Genomic DNA, 19124 nt, shown 5'->3' on the forward strand with positions numbered 1-19124 from the left:
TAATCCTGTACTTTATATATTTTACCTATGATTATCTTCAAACCATTACATGATGGATATTACCCAGAAAAACATTTCAGCAAGAAACCTAAGAACACAAAAAATCTCTGGATTCTTTGTGTTCTCTTCAAGCTGTTTTCTTTTAAAGAAAGAAAACAGCTTGAACATTTAACTACGTAAATATGATCATTGTTTGTTTTATTTTAAACATTTTTTATTGAGGCTGTAACATAACAAAATGTGGAAAAAGTGAAGCACTGTGAATGTTTTGCAGATGCATTGTTGATGTATAGTGCCACTTGTAAACCTATTTTTATATTAATAGTTTTATTGTTTTATGTTCAATCGATATTGAATGTTTAATGACAAGTATAATCCCCAATGGCTGCCAACGGATCCTTTGATATTGAGATGCTGGGGCAGGATTCTTCACCTGCTTAGTATTCACAAAGCATATAATGTATGATTTATATTTTAAGACAAAGCCCATTTCAGAACTTTGAGAAGTTGTGTGTATATTTGTAAGTTGTGAGCATCAAACACTCGTACTGCAGAGAGCTTTACTCTCTGTTCCACTGCCCTTGAAATTTCAATTATAGAAATCCATTTGGTGCACTGAAATGACTTACTCCCCGAACCCTTCAGCCTCAGCGGAGCCGGTCAGACCAGCAGACGTGTGCCGGTTTCACAGGCAGGCATAGTGACAAGCGTTTGGTGCAAAGTGACAGGTCGACACCTCTCCTCCACACCAAGAGGTCACCCGATCGCCAGAGATGCTTCTCATCCCTTCAGACATCATCGGATGCTGGTTGCAAACGGATGTAAAATCAATAAGGCTCGACAAATGATGGAAGCGTCTGCTGTTCGAAAGACAACCAAGTGTAATAAGCTGTGATTTTTTTTTAAACAAGGTGTGAGGAATTAGATCATTTTCAACACTGTCCCAGAGAAATATAAAATACTTTGGGGTTTGTTTTATTACAGGGATACTGGATATAAAACTTTTAAAGTTCTTTAGTTTGAAATGGCATGGTCAAGTGCAGTAGTAATCTGCAGTTGCCGAAACCAATTTTAATACTTTCCAGTTACAGGAAATGTGATCTGTGGTAACTGCTTAAAAGAACAACTAAAAATGGATTTTCTCCCACAGATGTGAGATGTGTCAGTCACTGGAAAAAGTTACTGATGAATAAATTTAGAACAACAACAAAATAATCCCTGATCATATTTTGTGGAATAAGTACCAGTTATCAACTTTTACTGACTCATAATTGTTATATACTGGAAATACCTATGATAAATTAATGAGAAATCATGTTAAATATTACAGAAGGACAAGCTACAGACAAGTCGCCAGTAAAACATGAGCTAATTTCTTTCCTTTCAACAAAAAAAACAGGGGTCTGCCTCCTTCCAAATAAATGGAAGTAATTCACTATCTTCCAGTTCTGTTGTGGTGATTTAGGGGCTGAAAGCTGATGAATCAAGCCTGCCTCTGAATCTTCTTTTCATCTCCTTTTTCATTTCCACCCCATGTTTAAATGTAGATATTAGAACTTAGAACTAGGGTGAAACTCCTTACTTTGGGACTTACAAAGTCTTAGTGATTTTTTCCCCCATCACTTAATGAAGTTTCCCCAGGGCTATCAGAAGGAATCAACTAAAATTGAAACCAGAAGGATTCCCAAAACATTTGAGACTCATGAAATAAAATTTTAAAAGGTAATGGAATTATAACTTTGGAAAATAGTTATCTTATTCTGTCATTTAAGAATCATTTTGGTAATGCTTATTGACCTAAATCAGAAAATGTTTTATCTGACTTAGTGTCATTTAAGAAAAAGCCAATAGTGGAGCTAATACTTCATTTAGCGCTTCACCATTTTTGCTAACTTTGAAAATGTTTAGCGTGCTTAGCTTCTGCTTTCAGTTAAATAATGTGACATTTGTGTTGATGTTTTGGTCATTTAATTCCTTGTGTTTATGATTAGTGCTCAGGGTTAGAGTAACTAACTTTTTAGTGAGATGCGCCAGCCATTTAAAAAAGATCGAGTCTTTTTATGCTTGTAAATATCTGGTTTCAACGGTAAATGCATCATTAATATCCTAATGCGCATAAATATGGTCTCATCATCGAGTGAATTTATGTATAGCTAAACATACCTCCTTTTTTCAGCTGTGACTCATGTCATCTGTCATTCCTGTTATGCAAGACTGAAACTTCCAGCACTTTAATATATGGATGCTGCTCCAATGATCACATCCAATATGGTTCCACCGTAAACAGGTCAAACACGGAAAATATATCACTGCACTTCAGTGGCACTGAACTGATTCCAGGAAGCAATCTTGCAACCAACTTCCTAATGTCACTTAAATATTACTCAGAAAGAAAATGGCAGAGGAAGCAATGAGTCATGGGTGATATTTCACTCAGGGACTGGAGCACATTGAGAGCATTGCTGTCAAAACTTGACAGCCTCTTGCATACACAGCTAAATTAGCCCAAAATGTTAACCTGTGCCATTAACTAAACTCAAAAGCCCAAGTTGCTGCAGTGCTGCTGTTCTCACAGACTCTGAGTGGGAACAGATCGGTGACTTAGAAGCTTAGGTGGAAGACGTCTCTGCACAGGTCATGAATGTGGAAAAGTAATGTCTTTTGGAGCAGCTGCTTAGATGCTGGCTTGTGGAGATCCACAAAGACTGAAGATGAACGTATGACCTGACACAGTGAGATTAATCAAGAATAGCAATATTCCACTCATGGTATCTGTTTCCAATAACATTGTGCATTCTTGCCACAGCTGTCTCCAGGATGGAAAGAATTTTCTGACCTTCCTCTGACATGAGGAGAAGAAAGTCGAGCTTTGTTTTTGTCCTCGCTTTGCCAGTTGGTTCATTCTGAGTTTCCATGTTATTTAGTAAATTTTGTTTAATTTAATCTTTGATCCAAACAATTTGACAGTACTATTGCATACTCCCTCGTCTTTCTGCCAGGTAGTAAATTGGTTCCAAAAGTCAGTTTGCTACACCAGAAACCTCTTGTATGGCTTGGGTTTTTATAAGCAGTAGAAATGGCTGTTAATATATGCTGGTTTATAATGATGGATGGTTGTGGAAAGTAATTTTGGAAATGATTTGCTGGTTTAAAAATACATTACTTTGGTGGAAAATGGTCCCCAAGACTTCTCTTGCAGAAGGACATGCCTAATACATACAGGACGTACCTCATTTACACTTAATCCAGTGACCACTCTATAATTTCACGCCTTATTAGTCATTTTATGCCAAAATTGTGCATCCAAGTTGGAGTGGAAGTGGGCAAGTCTTATAATTATTCTTCATCCCTCCATTTTCTATACCTGATTCTTCCTGGAGAGTGTCGAAGAGCTGGTGCTCCACACTCCACCTGACCCATCTCCACATCTAGAAAGCTGTTATTTACTGGCTTACTAGGCCACGAGTCCTGCTCCGTCTGCAGACCACACAAATGTAGTGCTGGCGTAAAAGAAACTTCTAACTTCAAGACATTACTTTGTGGGTCATGCTGGATGCCTTTCTGCCTAATTCACATTTTCCCATGAGACCACATTAAACTCCAGAGTTGGCTGAAAAGAGAAGTCTTTTTATAGAAATGGATAGGAGCTACTTAAAAGTCATTTTATTGTCTCGAGGTTTGTTTTATTACTGTCTGCTTAACAAAATACTTCACAATCCTATCCCACTTAAAACTCTGAGTGTGTGACATTAAAAATGACAATGATTGGTTTAAAACATTTTTTATGTTTAAGTTATTTGTGGATGCTTCCAATGAGTCATTATTATCCTAATTAATGATATTCCTCTTAATATTCTGATTTCACAGCTGTTTATATTTCCCTCCACTCTCAAAAAGCTCTAGTTCCAGTTGAAAAAAAGAAGAAAAAACAAAACTAAGCCCAGAGCATGCTGTTGCCTCCACCATGTTTCACTGTAACAACACTGTTCCTTTGGTGATGTATGATCTGCCATACATCATTTTTCTTCAGGCCCAGGAAAGTTCAACCTTGCTTTTATCAAACTGTAGCACATTTTCCAAATATCAAGAGACTTTAAATATGTTTTTGCAAAACTTGGAAGTTTTTTTTGCAAGAAAAGGCTTCTGTCTGTCCATCCTGTTCCACAGTGAAGATTCAAGAAGAATAAAGAAGGCTCTTGTTACATGTACTAGACAGCCAATATTTGAAGACATTTCTGCAGCTGCTTCAAAGTTGCTGTTGATCTCTTGGCAACTTTCTTCTAATGTTCTCTGGATGCAAAAGTATGATGTTTTTCTAGAGGTTCCTGTTGAGTCATTAGTTTTGTTGAGTCCTCAGAAGAGATGCAAGGCTTCATGTTAAATAGAAATGAGAATCAACTATAACTGCTTTGTGTAAAGATTGTGACATTGACTGTAAAGTAAATTATGAAGGAAAAATGCATCCTGACCTAAACTGAATGGACTGATTACTAGAGGTACAGGCTCGTCTTTCACCAGAATGATTTCTGAGGGTACTGCAACAACGACCCACTACAAATTTCAGCCTGCCGGGTATTCTTACACTGACTGTATCTAAAAAAACAACTCTGACTGTAATTAGCCTTTCAATAAAGTTTTAAGTAGACGGGTTTCTCTCTCTGTTGGTTCTGTGAGTCAGCTCCTCTTTCCTTCTGTCGGTGTAATGGAACCAAACTGGGGTGAGATAATGCCTGAACTGCCAGCCAAGCTCAGCCCTTGCATCCCTTCATACAGGAAGTCTGCTGCAGTCAGAGCAGTGTGCTCCTGCCACCTGCTGGTGTGATGTCAAAGTGCAGCTCTGTGAACAGATGGACAGCAGAGTGACAGCTCCAAACCACTTTGCTATTCTCCAAATGTCAGAGAAGGTCAGGGCATCCTCTTTGGCTCTGCAGTCGAATTCAAAACTCTCTCCAGGGCATTTCCAAACGCACCACAAATCCACCTGCTGTGATCTGCCACAACCTTATGCTGCCAAAGGTTAAACACTTTCCTCAAGGAAATGTTGACAGTACACAATGGTGACTGATACTGCAGCTCTTCGATGAATGCATAATATAACGTATGCAGCTTCATTAACCATGAAGCCAATTCGCTGGATGCGCATTTCCAAATCCCACAGAAGCTACGATAAGCCATTTAATGAAATTAAACTCAGTTTGTGTTTAAACACTTTGAAACACAAAGTGTTTCAAATTATAATTTCTGGCAAGAACATTCCTCTAGCTGTGCATTTACATTATTCCCTCTCCAAAAACAACAATTACAAAGTTTTTATTTAAGCAAATTAACATTAAACTAACAGGTGTATCAGAAACACAGCCAACAAATTTAGTGATTCAGAACGTTTATGGAGGCTGCAGGTTGTAAGTGATTGTTTATGGACATATTATAAATACTTATTGGACATAGTTATTTAGATATAATTTACAGAGAAATGAAATGCTGATTTTTTTTTTTGGCCAGAGTCATGGACTTTCTTTTTAAATTCATGAGCAATCAGTGGTGTAATTTGTAAATATTAATTATGCTGCTAAAGCCTCATTACTCTTTAGTGTCCTCTCGACATGTCAGGCAGATGGCGGCCAATCCTGATGAAGGTTTCTGCTCTAACAAGTTCATTTTCAACACTATTGCCACCTGTTTATCAGGACTGTATTGGAATTAAGTTTTGATGCGTCCATTGCTTCTTTTTCTTAGACAACTTTTTCGTAACTAATGTTTAGAGCAGCACAACCACACAGTTGTTACCGTTGCTGGCAAGTACATCCCTGGTTCAAATTCAGGCCAAAATTTTCTGTTCTATCTGTGGATGTCCTATGCAGAACATGACTAAAGTGATCACTATCTCAACACCAAGAAACCTTCCAGTGAAAACTAAATGTCTGACTTCAAACCAATTAGATGGCAAATGCGTAAGGTTCAGCAGTCTGGGCTTCAACATTGTATTGTGGACACGTTTGTTTGGGGGCGGAGGGTTGAACCTTGACCTGATCTACTGACACAATTGTATGCAGCAAGGCTCCCTGATTTGGTCATCTCACAAATTTTAAGAAACTATAAATCTTGTGATGATCTTTCTGATAATATTTTTGGTCACAAACCAGCCTCCCTTAAGATAGACTAGTATCTGATTTAGTTCAATTTGTCATTAGAGACACTACATGCCATGTATGTTGCCTTGCCACTGATTCTCTGTGTATATTTTGCTTAGTGATGTTTTTATGAAAATGATATATACAAATATATAAACTTCATATGCAGAATTTTTGATTTTATTAAAAAAAAAAAAAAAAAACTTTAATCATGATTTCCAATGTGGGATTATGCTACAGCAGTAAACTATGGATTTAAGTTTATTTATATATACAGTAGATCTTCAGTAGTCATAGAATATTATAAATGTAAAATAATCTTAATTCATTTAAGAATCAGTTTTAATCTGATTTTAAGTGACTTTTTTTTTTTGTTAAAATAATTAACCGAATGTCCAAGTCATATAAGGCAACACATCAAACTGGAGACATTTGGTAAAATAAAATACACAGACTTTCTTTTAAGAAATTCAGAAATAATCCTTGTAATGATACAGATGTGATGAGAGGTAATGGGATTCCCAGCTAAGAAAAGAGTAAATCTCCCTCAGTGCATCTCTTTCAGTCTCATTCTGTTCTCACGTTATCCGCAGCCTGGATGTCACAAAGCAGTCTGCCGGGGTTGTGCTGTGAGACGCTTGTTTCCTCCTGTCATCCTGCGGAGCGCGGTGTGGGAGGCACGTCAGCGGGACTTCGAGGCTGGCTCAGGTTAGCCCTCCAGGGAACACCGTGATTAATTGAGTTGGCAGATTTGTGACAAGGCTGGAAGTTATATGCGTCTACCTGGAAGTGTGTTAGAGTCTTTGCTGGTGTAGCAAAGTTATCTTCTGATTCTGCATGTAATGTAAAAGTGTTTGTGTGCAGGTATTTTCTTGGTTTGTAGTTTTTAGGGTTGTGTTTTTTTCTAGGTGCTTTTACAGTGCTCTTTTGAACACAGGAATATAATATTTCTATTGCTGTCTAATATATTATGACATACAGTTTAGATAATGTTCAAAGCTAAAATAATCCATCTTAAGTGAAACTTTGAAGTAATATATCTGATTATCTAAATGGTAATCAGTAATTGGCACAACCAATGCTTTTCTTAAATTTACAGTTTGCCTTCCAGTACTTTTCAAAACTCATGGGGTACTTCACTTTAACATAGTTAAATTTAGTTTATTTATATACCTCCAATTCACAACAAATGTAATCTGAAGGCACAAGTCTCTGTTTTAAAATTTGCATATTAAAGTCAAGTTTACAGGTACTTTTTCCTGAACTTAAACAGCACTTTGATAGGATTAAATAGTTACTTAAAATTCCAGCTTACTTTCTTAAAGGTTCTGCAGTATTATCTGAAATGAAACATTACTTTACTGGATTTTTCAGAGTCCCTCCTGAACTGACAGGCTACTTTTTCTAAGATGTACAGGTTATTTTCCTGTGACTTACTGGATACTTCTGGGCTGAAAGTTTGTAAAGGTGTCCATCACATTCCAGGAAAGAACTGTTAAATTGTGCCTTGTAAATTCTGGGAAAATACCATGTTAGTTCTGCTAAAGTAGATAGTAAAATCCAGGAAGTAACCTGTCACATGCCCACTCTCTAAAAATACCTCTAATGTTCAGAGAAACATTATTTAGGCTGTGTTTTGTATTGCTACAGTAAAAAGCTGTGTACTCCACAATTTATAAAGTAATAGGAGTTTTTAAGGATAAACTAATAGAAAAGAAAAATTAACAGGTATTTTTAAGTTCCAGGCATAAAATATTAAAAAATGTCCTGTACTGAAGCTGATTCTTCAGTAGCTACAGCTCGTTGCAGTGTGACAGAACAAACAAATATGCTAAACACCTACAGATTTTGTTTGTGATAATTGTTTCAAGAAAGACCAATGCAGCAGAAAAAAGCTGTAGCCTCGGAGTTACAGTCACGTTAATAAAGGTTATAATAAAGGTTATAATTCAATGTTTTATTTAGTAGCCTAAATGTAGCATTTATGTTTGAATTCCTTAAATTTAAATAAACGTCTTCCTCTGCTACAAAATAACTTCAGTTAATTCATCTTTTTTGACCAGCACCAACTGTTTTGTACATCACTGCAACACATGTTAGCCAGTTTTAGAAAAAAGGCCTTTTACATAAAATGAAAACTAGTTGCAAAAAGAAAGATGTTCATAATTTGATTGAAACCACAAAGAATGAAATGCATTTAAATGTAAATCCACATTATCAAAGCCAAATAATAACTAAATGCAACAGTTTTAATGGAATGTCACAAGTCAAAAGCCCTTTGAATCATTTAGTTGTAGGCAATAGCAAGTAGGCCACTTTGTCGGGGTGTTGAATGTTTAATTTGGTACCAAGTATAAAGGTTATCGCAGGAAATGTAGCTCAGTCAAAATTACCATAAATGCCCTCTGGCCTTAGCTAATAGAGCCAACATCCATCTTCTAAAGCTAACACAATTTGGCCAATTTATCCACTTTGTTGCACTATTTTAAGTATTCAGACCTCGTGTGATTTTTTTTAAAAAAAGAACAGACAAATGATGGTCAATGAGCTGAGCTGAATGAACGAGCTGCTGGTTTTTTATATATATATATATATATATATATATATATATATATATATATATATATATATATATATATATATATATATATATATATATAGGGGTGGATATTACTGGAAGAAGAGGCAGATGGATATTAATTAACCAAAGTTGGAGCAGCTGACTGTGAAAAGAATTAGAGACTGAAGGAATCAGATTATTTTCTGTCTCTAAAAGAATGCATTGTGTTGTTACTGGTAAAATGAAACAAAACACAAACAGAAGAACAGAAAGTAGCAGACAAACAGAACATTAGAGAATCAACAGCAGATAGGAAAACTGAAACAGGAGTAAAAGCAACACAGAATCGAGAGGATGAGGCGAAGCACAAACAAAAATAAATTCAGAAACTTTGAATTATAAATGCAGGAAACCTAACCGAACAACAGACTCAACACCTGCTCTCCAAAGGGAAGATCGCAGACGACTGAAGGAAACAAAACAATCTGAACATATGGATTTTACATTAATGTGGCTTATCAACACTTTGTGTTTACAATTTGATTTTTGTCTCCTCAGAGTTTTTTGACTAAAGTATGGCGATGTATATTATCACTATTACCTTTAAATTGTTATCAGATGTGAGTTTAAGTTTTTGTCTTTTTATATTGTACCAGCATTTAGAAAGATTTCCATAAAATATCTTGTTTGAGTTTAATAATGCAAATCGGTCTTCTGCAAACTCAAAAACCTCCAGCAGAGGTCAGCATGGCCACAGTCAAAACAGTGGCAAGATGTTGTCGCATGTTTGCTGAGGTATATTATCTGTACTTGTCTTAGTTACGAACTCGAGCAGAAGAGTCAAACTGTAGGCTACAATCACGGCTAATCTTTCAGACATGTGAAAACACAAGGCCAAGTTAGAAAATAAATTAATTTTTGGGAGAGAAAGATGAAGAGCTTGAAGGCCCTGTGTGTTTTGAGAACTGGGAGAGTTAAACAGACATATCTGCTGGACCTTACAGCATTGTTCTCTTCCACCTCAACATAAAAGAACAGGGAGCTTCGGCAGGAGATGCTTTTTCCTTCCTTCAGCTGTGTTATCGTTTATGATCGATATCAAACAGACACACCGCAAAAGTCAAACACAAGCAAGCCCAAATCTCTTTCAAGTACCAACAATCTCGCCCCGGTTCTAAAACAATACGCCAACTGTAGCTGTCTGTGTGTTTGCCAAGAGCAAGGAAGTCAGGAAGTATTGGCCAAACATAGCCGTTCTGTAAATAGATAGGACTTAATGCCTGCTCCACACACATGCACACACACAATACAGACACAAAACACAAGCAGCTGCACACAGATGGAGGCAGTTGTGTCCACATGCACAGGCAGGCAGCACATTTCCCCCCTCCCAAGAAAGATTCACACAAACACAAATGAGCTTAGTTTTGCACGCAAATGTGCGGCCATTCATTCATATTCAGTTAGAAACAAAAACATGGGAGGCAAATAAATACTCCATACCAGAGTTTAACACCCAAAAGTCAGTTCACACATGAGGGAAGGCTGAGATGCCCCCTAATGGCAGATTATTGAACTGCAAATAGAGAAATGAAAGACCAATGTTGTAGTAGGGTCATCTTGAAAAGACTGCTGTCCTATTACAGACAAACACTGTTGTCCTCATTAGTCATTTTAGAGGTTATGAACTTTATGGCATTTGTCACATTTTTATGGACCTTAAAGCTTAAAATAGGGAAACTAAATAGAATTTTTGGTGTAAGGAAGATAAACAAAATAGACATTGAAATTCTAAATGGATTGTTTTTACTACAGATATAAATCAATAATATTTCAGATCAGCACAGTTAAAATTATAACTAGTTTGGACAGTGACCAGCATTTTTCTGCACATTTTTTCAGTCTCTCGAGGACAGGCCTTGGGTGTCATCCCCTCCATTTATAGGCAGTTATGTCAAACATTACACCACTGTGACACCACAACCCAGTAAAAGATGGTGTAAGAAGAAACTCTTTCCCAAAAGATGCTTTTGTTAACACATTACGACAGCTAGTAAAGTTGCATTTTCCAGTGAAAACTACAAATGAGAGTTTTTTAAAGTAGTTGGGGGTTATTTCCACTCAGTCTACATTCTACTTTCTCCAGGTTTTCTCTTGATCAGCTTGAACTTGGATGAAGTCTTTAAAGCTGCAGCAGGCAGATTTCATAAAATATGTTTGTTTAAACTGCCTCTATGTCCAGACAGTTTTAATATGAGATAGAGTATCTGTGAAATAAATCAAGCTTCTCTACCGCCTATCTGTGGTCCTATTGCCATCTGCAGAAATGATGGCAATGATGGCAAGCAACCAAACAGAGCCAGGAGGAGCACCTCATCACTGTCAATCACCCTTATGTATGCAATGCAGATCAGAATAACATGCTGACGAGGGAATTAAAACGTGTTTGAGAGAAATGCATCTAAAAATTGAGGGAAGCTCTCGAGGACTGGCCTTGGGCACCCTTTACCTAAATAGTCAATATTTTGTCTGATTTGTGGGATCACAGTGCCAGGGGCAACAATTAGATATCCAGTCTGATTATTGAATGCTATTAAATTTCAATAAAAATAACAGATACATAGAACTGATAACTTTTTCACTCTGAAGCCCGAAAGGAGAATAATTATATGCAATCTGCAAAATGTGATATCTCAATATTGGTAAATATTTTTCTTCTAGAGATATTCCATAGAAAAGAAATGTCACTAGTCCTGTAACACAACCCTGAGGGACTCCAAAGATCAGGGTAACTGCATCTGACAGGATCTTCCTCTCTGAAAAACTGAAGCTATAAATATCAGGTGTTATAAAGACAAACTGACTAAATCCTATAATGTTTTTCCACAGTTTCTTATTACTAGCAGGAGGACACAATGTTTCTGCCAGCATTTCCATCTTTGCTTTCCTCTTATTATAAACTCAAACTTCAGTACACTGCTGATAAAACCCTCCCGGGACATTCCCGGCACAGGGGAAGTGGAATTTCCTGAGGACATCTCTGCAGATCTTTTCATGGACAGGGAAGCGGAGAGGATTGTTTTGTTTTATTAGGTTCTCAGAGATGACAGAAAATTGTCTGTTTTGTTTATCTCCTCTCTTCCCGCACCGTTAGGTCACAAAGCTCCACCAAACACCGCCTTGAGCAGTTGTGTCCCCACTGCTTCTAAGATTGTTTGTTATTTTTGAGCCTCTATCTTTTGTTGTTTGTGGATTTTATTTTCCAGACAGAGCTCAGGGAGGAAATTTGTTGAAGTTGTATCTACAGAAATGCGTTTGAGAGAGCTGGTCCTTATCTCAAGTTCCCTGAAGGGCAGGAAGTCACTGGCTGAGAGGAAAAGCCAATGTAATCTAATAGACATCCGAAAGGAGCAGAAGGTTGGGAATTCTTCAGAAGAGATGAGATCAGGGGGAAGTGGATGTTAACCCTTGAATGTGTCAGGAAGACAGCCAGATTTAGTAGCAGGTCAGAACCTGCAAGTCATCCACAGGAAATTAAAAACAAATTTCTTGTGTGTGCTTTCATCTTTCTCAAGTATCTAGTCTTCCAGCTGGTTGCTGCTCTACAGTTTTACATGCTAGGATGCATGAAAAATCGGGTACCACAATGCAGAATACTGGGCTGGCTCAGTCCAAAATGATAAGCCATTATCATGTAAAAAGTGAATGTTTTGCTAGTTGGAAAAAATTGCAATTTTTTATATTTTGGTCTCTTCTTTGAAAGTGAACTTTCAGTTGAAACAAATGGCTTTGTACTTGTATAGCACCTTATTACGTCCAGAGAACACAAAAGTCTAACAGACGTGAGGCTGCCATGCACCAGCACCACCAGCAGGCAAGGCAGGTGAAGTGTTTAGCCCAAGGATACAATGACAGAGGCATGTGGAGCGGAGATCGAACCAGCATCCAAGTAGGTGGTCTGCTCTTTCAAGAAAATCACAGTAACAGCAGGGTCGTCAGGTGAATAGCAGGAGCTCTAACATCATGTTTTAAAAATATTACAACGTAACATTAAGAGTATTAAACTGACCTAATATTTTTGGATTGCACCTGCAGAGATCCCATGCATGCAGGGGGAGATCATGCAAACTCCATGCAGAAAGACTGCAGGCTGGGAGTTGAACCAAGGACCTTCCCATGAAAGTTCATGATATGCAATATATCATATCAATAGAGCAATAATTAAAACCCACCAAAAGGATTAGGGCAGAATAAAAGGTTTATTAAGTTTCATAACCATCATTCCTGAAATCATTTTATTTAGTCATCAAAAATCAAACTACAGTTGAATCTACGTCCGTCTCTGATCAAATAAACCTTTATAAAACACTAAAGTTCACCTGGTTTGTATTTGGTCTTTTTACCGTTACAGTCGTTGTTTTTGCTCCAACATCCTTTCAGTGATTTGAAAAGTAATGTTCTGTTCTGAAAGAGAAACTCCTTAAAAGATTAATGTGTTTGTTTTAGAGGAGGTGGAACGGAAGGGCACCGGCGGTAATAATTGTTTGCCTGTAACTGTGATTTCTATTCAACCACAGTGGCAATTACAACGATTTGTAAGCAGCAAAGCAATGCATTTTTGAACCTCTGACAAATGATTATGATTCACCACAGTAGAGCATAGTTTAAGTAGAGCGGTGTTTCAGTGTTTTGTTGTTTCTGATTTTGTAAACTCGCCTGTATTGAAATGTTGAAACAGTCTTAAAGCTACAATAAACAACTTCTTTTATATTACTTTGTGATTAAATTATTCTATTCAGTGGAAAACCAGCTGCTTCAGACGTGTCTTCATGTGTAAAAACATGATACCATGGTAAAAGGCCACCATATTTAATTTGGTTGATACATTTTTGTTGATGACTCAAGATCTAAGCACCTCTTCAAAAATTCCCCAAGTTTTATAACAAGATCTGTAACTAGAGTTGAGCTCACAACTATTCATGCACCTGACAGAATTAGGATATTGAAGCAAAGTCTGGCTAGAAAGCTGAAGCTAATATTCAGTACTGCAAAAAAAAAAAGAAAAATGCCATATACTAATCGAATTTTCACTCAATTGTCCAATTACTTGATGTCTTGCCTCAATTTCATAAATAGGATCTTCTCCAGTTAACTGATAACACAGCAGGTCTACAAGGATAGATACAGTATATATATACAATACAGTCTACAAGGATATTTGTGAATGCAGACTCAGGGTAATCAAGTCGTGATGGAGCGAGCTTTACTTTCTCCTGGTCAGAGGGATGAGATAACATGTTGCCAAATGCATCTTGGCCTTGCGTGTCGAGGGAATTATTGTTGCAGTTCAAAGCGGGAGCCGAAGCCAAACCTTAAACAAGGACTTAAAAGACAGCAGGGGGTCGAGCCTGTTGGACGGCTGTCATGGTCATTATCCTGGTGGCTCGATCCTCCCTGCTCTCTCTACAACACACACACACACGCACACCTTCACACACACGCTCAAACACACGCACACACGGCACATCTGCAGCAGGCCCACCCAGTCCTCCCTGGGCTTTCAGCTTCAAAAGCTCTGAATTTCCCCAAAACACACTCACACTCACACACAAATGCTTTGTGCCAAGTCTGTATCTCAGAGGGATCTATTTCTGGAGGAAGAAATGAAGAAAGTGGCGAGGGATAACAAGAGTGAGGTGGTGGATTAAAAGGTGAGAGAAAAGCGCAGAGGCTCTTTAATTCAAGAACTCCTTGATCCCCCTCCTCTTCTCCTTCCTCCTCCTCCTCCACCCAGAGTGATACTTTATGAAGCACACAGACAATGGCTCAGTGGAAGAAGTCACCCCTAATTCTCCTTTTGATCACCCTGAATTCTTTGTGCTTGGAGGCTCTTTACACATTCTTTCCTTTTTGTGCCAATGCTCTAAGTTGGGAATGATTAGTGTCTGTGGATAAATCCCCTTATTTCATTCTCCCACTTTAGGGATGCTGCACAGCCAACATAATTCCAAGATGCCTCAAGAGAAATCCAAGTTGCCTTTGATGATATGTGCTTGCAGCTTTATGTTTTATAAAACTCAATGAGCATTTTTCTGAGAATTTAATCTAATTAACCAATTTTAGCTTTTTTTTTTGAGGAAGAAATGAGAAATTATAGATTTGCATTAGGTGTGTATTTGCAAAATGTTGCTGTAAAGTCTGTTGTTTGTGTTGCTAAGTAAAATATGTATAAGGGTGCAGAAGATAAACAAATATATATAAGTTCAAAAAGACAGTTGGTAGAGATTTTAATATATCCAGTATTAGTGGGCACAACAACCATAGTTGTGGAAATGAAATAAAATTACTATTACCAATTCTGAAAAAAGAGAGCAGAGAACAGAGAGTTTTATGCTCTTCTCATCTGGAACAAACTTCCAGAAAACCGAAAGATCCTGAAACCAGGAGTTTCTTCAAATCAATGCTGAAATGCATTTGTTTAAAGCTGCCTTTGATTAATAACTGAAACATTATTAGTTTTAATGTGGAGTGCAACTTTTCATCATTTTACTCTTTATTTTGCCACTGAAACATAATGTTTTATTGTTGTTTATTGTTTTATGTCGTCTTGTAAAGCACCTCAAATTGCTTTGTTGCTGAAATGTGCTACACAAATAAGCTTGACTTGACTGAACATTATAATGGTTGCAGAAGCTATGTTAATAGTTTTCAGTTAATATCCTTTAGTGTTTTTACAGCAGCAATTAATAAGGTGAAATTGCATTTCAAGTCTATGTGGACAAAGTCCACTGAGCTTAACTGGATTGTCTTAGCTACAAGAAACCCCCTAATTATTTTACATCCATACTCTGATGTAGATACCTTTGCAAGGTGTGGTAACATTGGTTTCACTGCATAGATCCTGCAGCCACTTGGCAGCAATAGAGATTCTTAACTGGAAGTATGAAAATCCATTTAAATTATTTTTATTTAATTTATTTCTGAAACTGCACCTCTCACAAGTCTAATAATATCCTGAATTGTCTACACCAGCAATAAGGAGTTTATAAATGTAAAAAATAAACCTGCAGTAGTTTATTTTGCTGTGTGGTATCAATATTTCAATGTCCAAATAACGAATATGAACAGGTTTATGTTTACCTGTAGATAGTAAATGCTAAGCTGGTGTTTGAAAAGTGAGAACTCTGACTGGTGACTTGGTCAATATTGTCTTAGATTAGTTGCCAGCCTATTTTAATTTAACTTATTTTTACTGTTTGTATGTGTGGGGGGTATATTTCTTTAAATTTCCCAGCTGTAGTGTGAACTGTATAACATTTCAGTAAGGATTTGCTTGAGGATTCTGCTGTTTTTCTATATGCAGGGAAATATTTGAGTGTTTAATTCTCTTGCTTAGTCTAGGAAAATACACAAACATTCATTTTGGTTTCGTCTTCCCTGTTTTTATTAAAATTGATTTGCATGAATGGATTTTTGTTAAAGGTCTCACATGCAGTAAGGTTATGAAAATGTGGGCTTTAGCCTTTCAACAAAAGTGGCTCTCACTAGTTTGTCTTTATTCTGAGGGAAGATGACACACAACCACCTCATCTCTGCAGATGAGGGCGGAAGCAGGTGGCTGTTGTGAGCAAAAGGAAATCAGGCTTTAAATCTTTGCACGCACAAGGAGCTGAGCAGCAAATCAGCTTTTTGTTCGCTATCTCTGTTAACCCCTATGCTATAAAGATAGACCAGCAGGAAGAGCGGAGGTGTGTGTGTGTGTGTGCGACGGTCAGCAAAGATTTTCTCACATGCATTCCAGTGTATTGCTGCCCTACTGTTCTGTAAATGCGAGGTAGATTTGGAGGTGCACAACAGCAGCTTGACACCACTTTAACTACTTCCTGTTTTATCTGTGACAGCTCCTCTGTGAGCTCGAGATAACAGCCCAACTCTGATGCTTTGATGCTTCAGTCCTCTGATAGTGCTGAACAAGGGGAAACCCACATGTTGTGCCCTCAAGCCTTCCGTCTCCCAACTTATCTTCAGCTGTGTGATGTGGGACCATCTTTCCAAGATCAGATCATTAATTAACCTCCTTTTGTTCCCTAAGAATTTTGGAGAATTTACCTGCAGAGGTTTAGGAAAGAGCACCTTGATATATTCAGGAATTTTGCAGGTATGCACCATTAAAACATGCAAACTACAGAAAATGATGATGATTCCATTTTAGGTCAATCAAAAGCTTTACTTTGTTTGGATCTCATCTGTTGCGTGGTATACACTGAATGTTCATTGGACACCTAAACATGCCGAGACACGTCTGTGCCTGTTGCTGTTAGTGCCATCAAATTCACATCTTAAATGCCAACTAGAGGAAATCACTCAATATAATTGTCTTCACCACGAGGAGCAGCTGAGAAAAGAAGTTCTGTCCTATAATTAAAGGATGAGCAAACATCAAATCAAAAGGTTTTTCATCCACAACAAAAAGAACATTCATTCAGTTCAATTTCCTTTCATAATGCGGTGGAAAATAAATGAAACAATGTTTGAAGGGAAACAAAGAACATAAACATTAAATGTTTAGTAAAAGTATGTGTGACAGTGAATCACTTAGGAGTGTTTTTTGTGTGAGAGATAAACAGAGAAGAAAAAAACAGATAAATGAGGCCAACACATATCAAACTGTTTAAAAGTCAAGTAAAGTCACTCACATTTTGTGTGTAGTCAGAACAGATTTTTGAATTTGCTGTGCCGACCTGAATCCTGAGTCTGAGGGAGAAGTTGCTCAAGTCACAAAATGAAAGTCATTCTTTTCAGCTATAAAACTATAACCCATTATTCTTCTACAGCAACATCACTCCAAACCAAAAGTTGCAACGTCAACAAACTCAAATAAGTTTTGTAAATGCATAATTCTGTCATGCTCTAAGGATTACTATTTGGTGTTTTACTCACAGCAGTTACATACCAAAACGCAATGAAAATCTCTTCTAATTTAGAGGAAGTTTGTAATAATGCATTGATAAAAATAAGAACAATAACCACACAGACACAAAAGCAACTGCCTGTCTGGTTGATTCAAGCATACATTTCAGTAAGGGTAGTTTATCCTGGAGAGCTGGGGTTGTTTTAATTTGAATGATGTAAACAATTCAAACATAACATTTAAATCCTTAAAATAAAACTTGGACTCTCCCAACTTCCACAGATAATTACAGATTTACTGTTTAGTCAATTAATTGAAAATGAATCAATTAATTTATGTCACCTTTAAGTGAGACAATATATTTATATTTTAAAATATAAGCACCGTAAAACTCCAAATGTGAGTCTGGGATTGAATCTTGTGTTTACACTCAAAAACCAGGTTACTCCTGCTGTGCAGTTCATTGCTTGCTCTCCGTTTGCAGGAATTTAGGCGTAGAGACGACCCAAACAAACATTTCTTACTGGCAATATTCAAGCAGTAAGAAATGTTTAGCACCCTACCACATCAAAACTGCACCATTGGTTTGGGACCAAGTGAAACAATATTTCCTCCCCAACAGTGAGGGTTTCTAGATTTCTACTGTGTAATTCAATTTGGCTTTGTTTCCTGGCGTAAAACAAAAAAAGACAGAAAATCACATTTTAATCACTTTGATAGATGGTGTGAACAAAAATATTATATGATAAACCCCCCAGGGTTTACTTTGATTGTACAGAACTCTAAGAAACTGCTTCTAGTTGCCATTTCTATTTTCATACCAAATGTGCAGAATTATTTTTGTCCTAATGTGAAAATGGCGTTACATGTCCAAATGCTCCCCATTGAGTTCGTTCTGCTCAGTGAACTTTAATGAATTAGTGCACTAAAACTAGCCTTCATAAATTCCTGTCAGTCAGCCCGAATGTGCAACAACGTGGTATGTAAGAGAAATGACAGACAGAAGCAGCAGGTCTCAAAGTAAATAATTTAAAGTGGAGAAAGTTAGAAGGGCAGCCAGAGAGACAGACAGGTTGAAGGCAGCTGGGAGGCTGGGTGGGACCGCTGTGTTCTTCCGGAATGCTCTGTTATTTCCAGATCAGGAGTTCTCTTTTGACCTAAACTAAACGCTATGCTTTGATGAAGAGCTGCCTGGAGGCTTTTTTACCTCCGCAGCAGTCTTTTGTGTGCGCCTGCAGTCCCTTGGCCCCTTTATAGTCTTGCAATATTGGTTTAGGAACAAACGCTCAGAGTTAATTCAATAAAGTTCTGCTGAGCACCCTTCCTCTGTGTGGCAGGCTGCACAGCATGTCCCTGTTTTCATTGTGTCACCACCACTCAACAGAAAAGATAAGCGCCCAGATGGGAAGGGGACAAGACTGCATGCATATGCTGAGTGCATTACAAAACCTCACCAATGAGAAATTTGTCAAATTAGTTTCAGATAAGTTTGCAAGTCATTTCAGATGGAGAAAAAGAGGCT

This window comes from Poecilia latipinna, unplaced genomic scaffold, assembly GCF_001443285.1.
Source record: "Poecilia latipinna isolate Pla-1442-1.1 unplaced genomic scaffold, P_latipinna-1.0 Scaffold279, whole genome shotgun sequence".
NCBI lineage: Eukaryota > Metazoa > Chordata > Actinopteri > Cyprinodontiformes > Poeciliidae > Poecilia > Poecilia latipinna.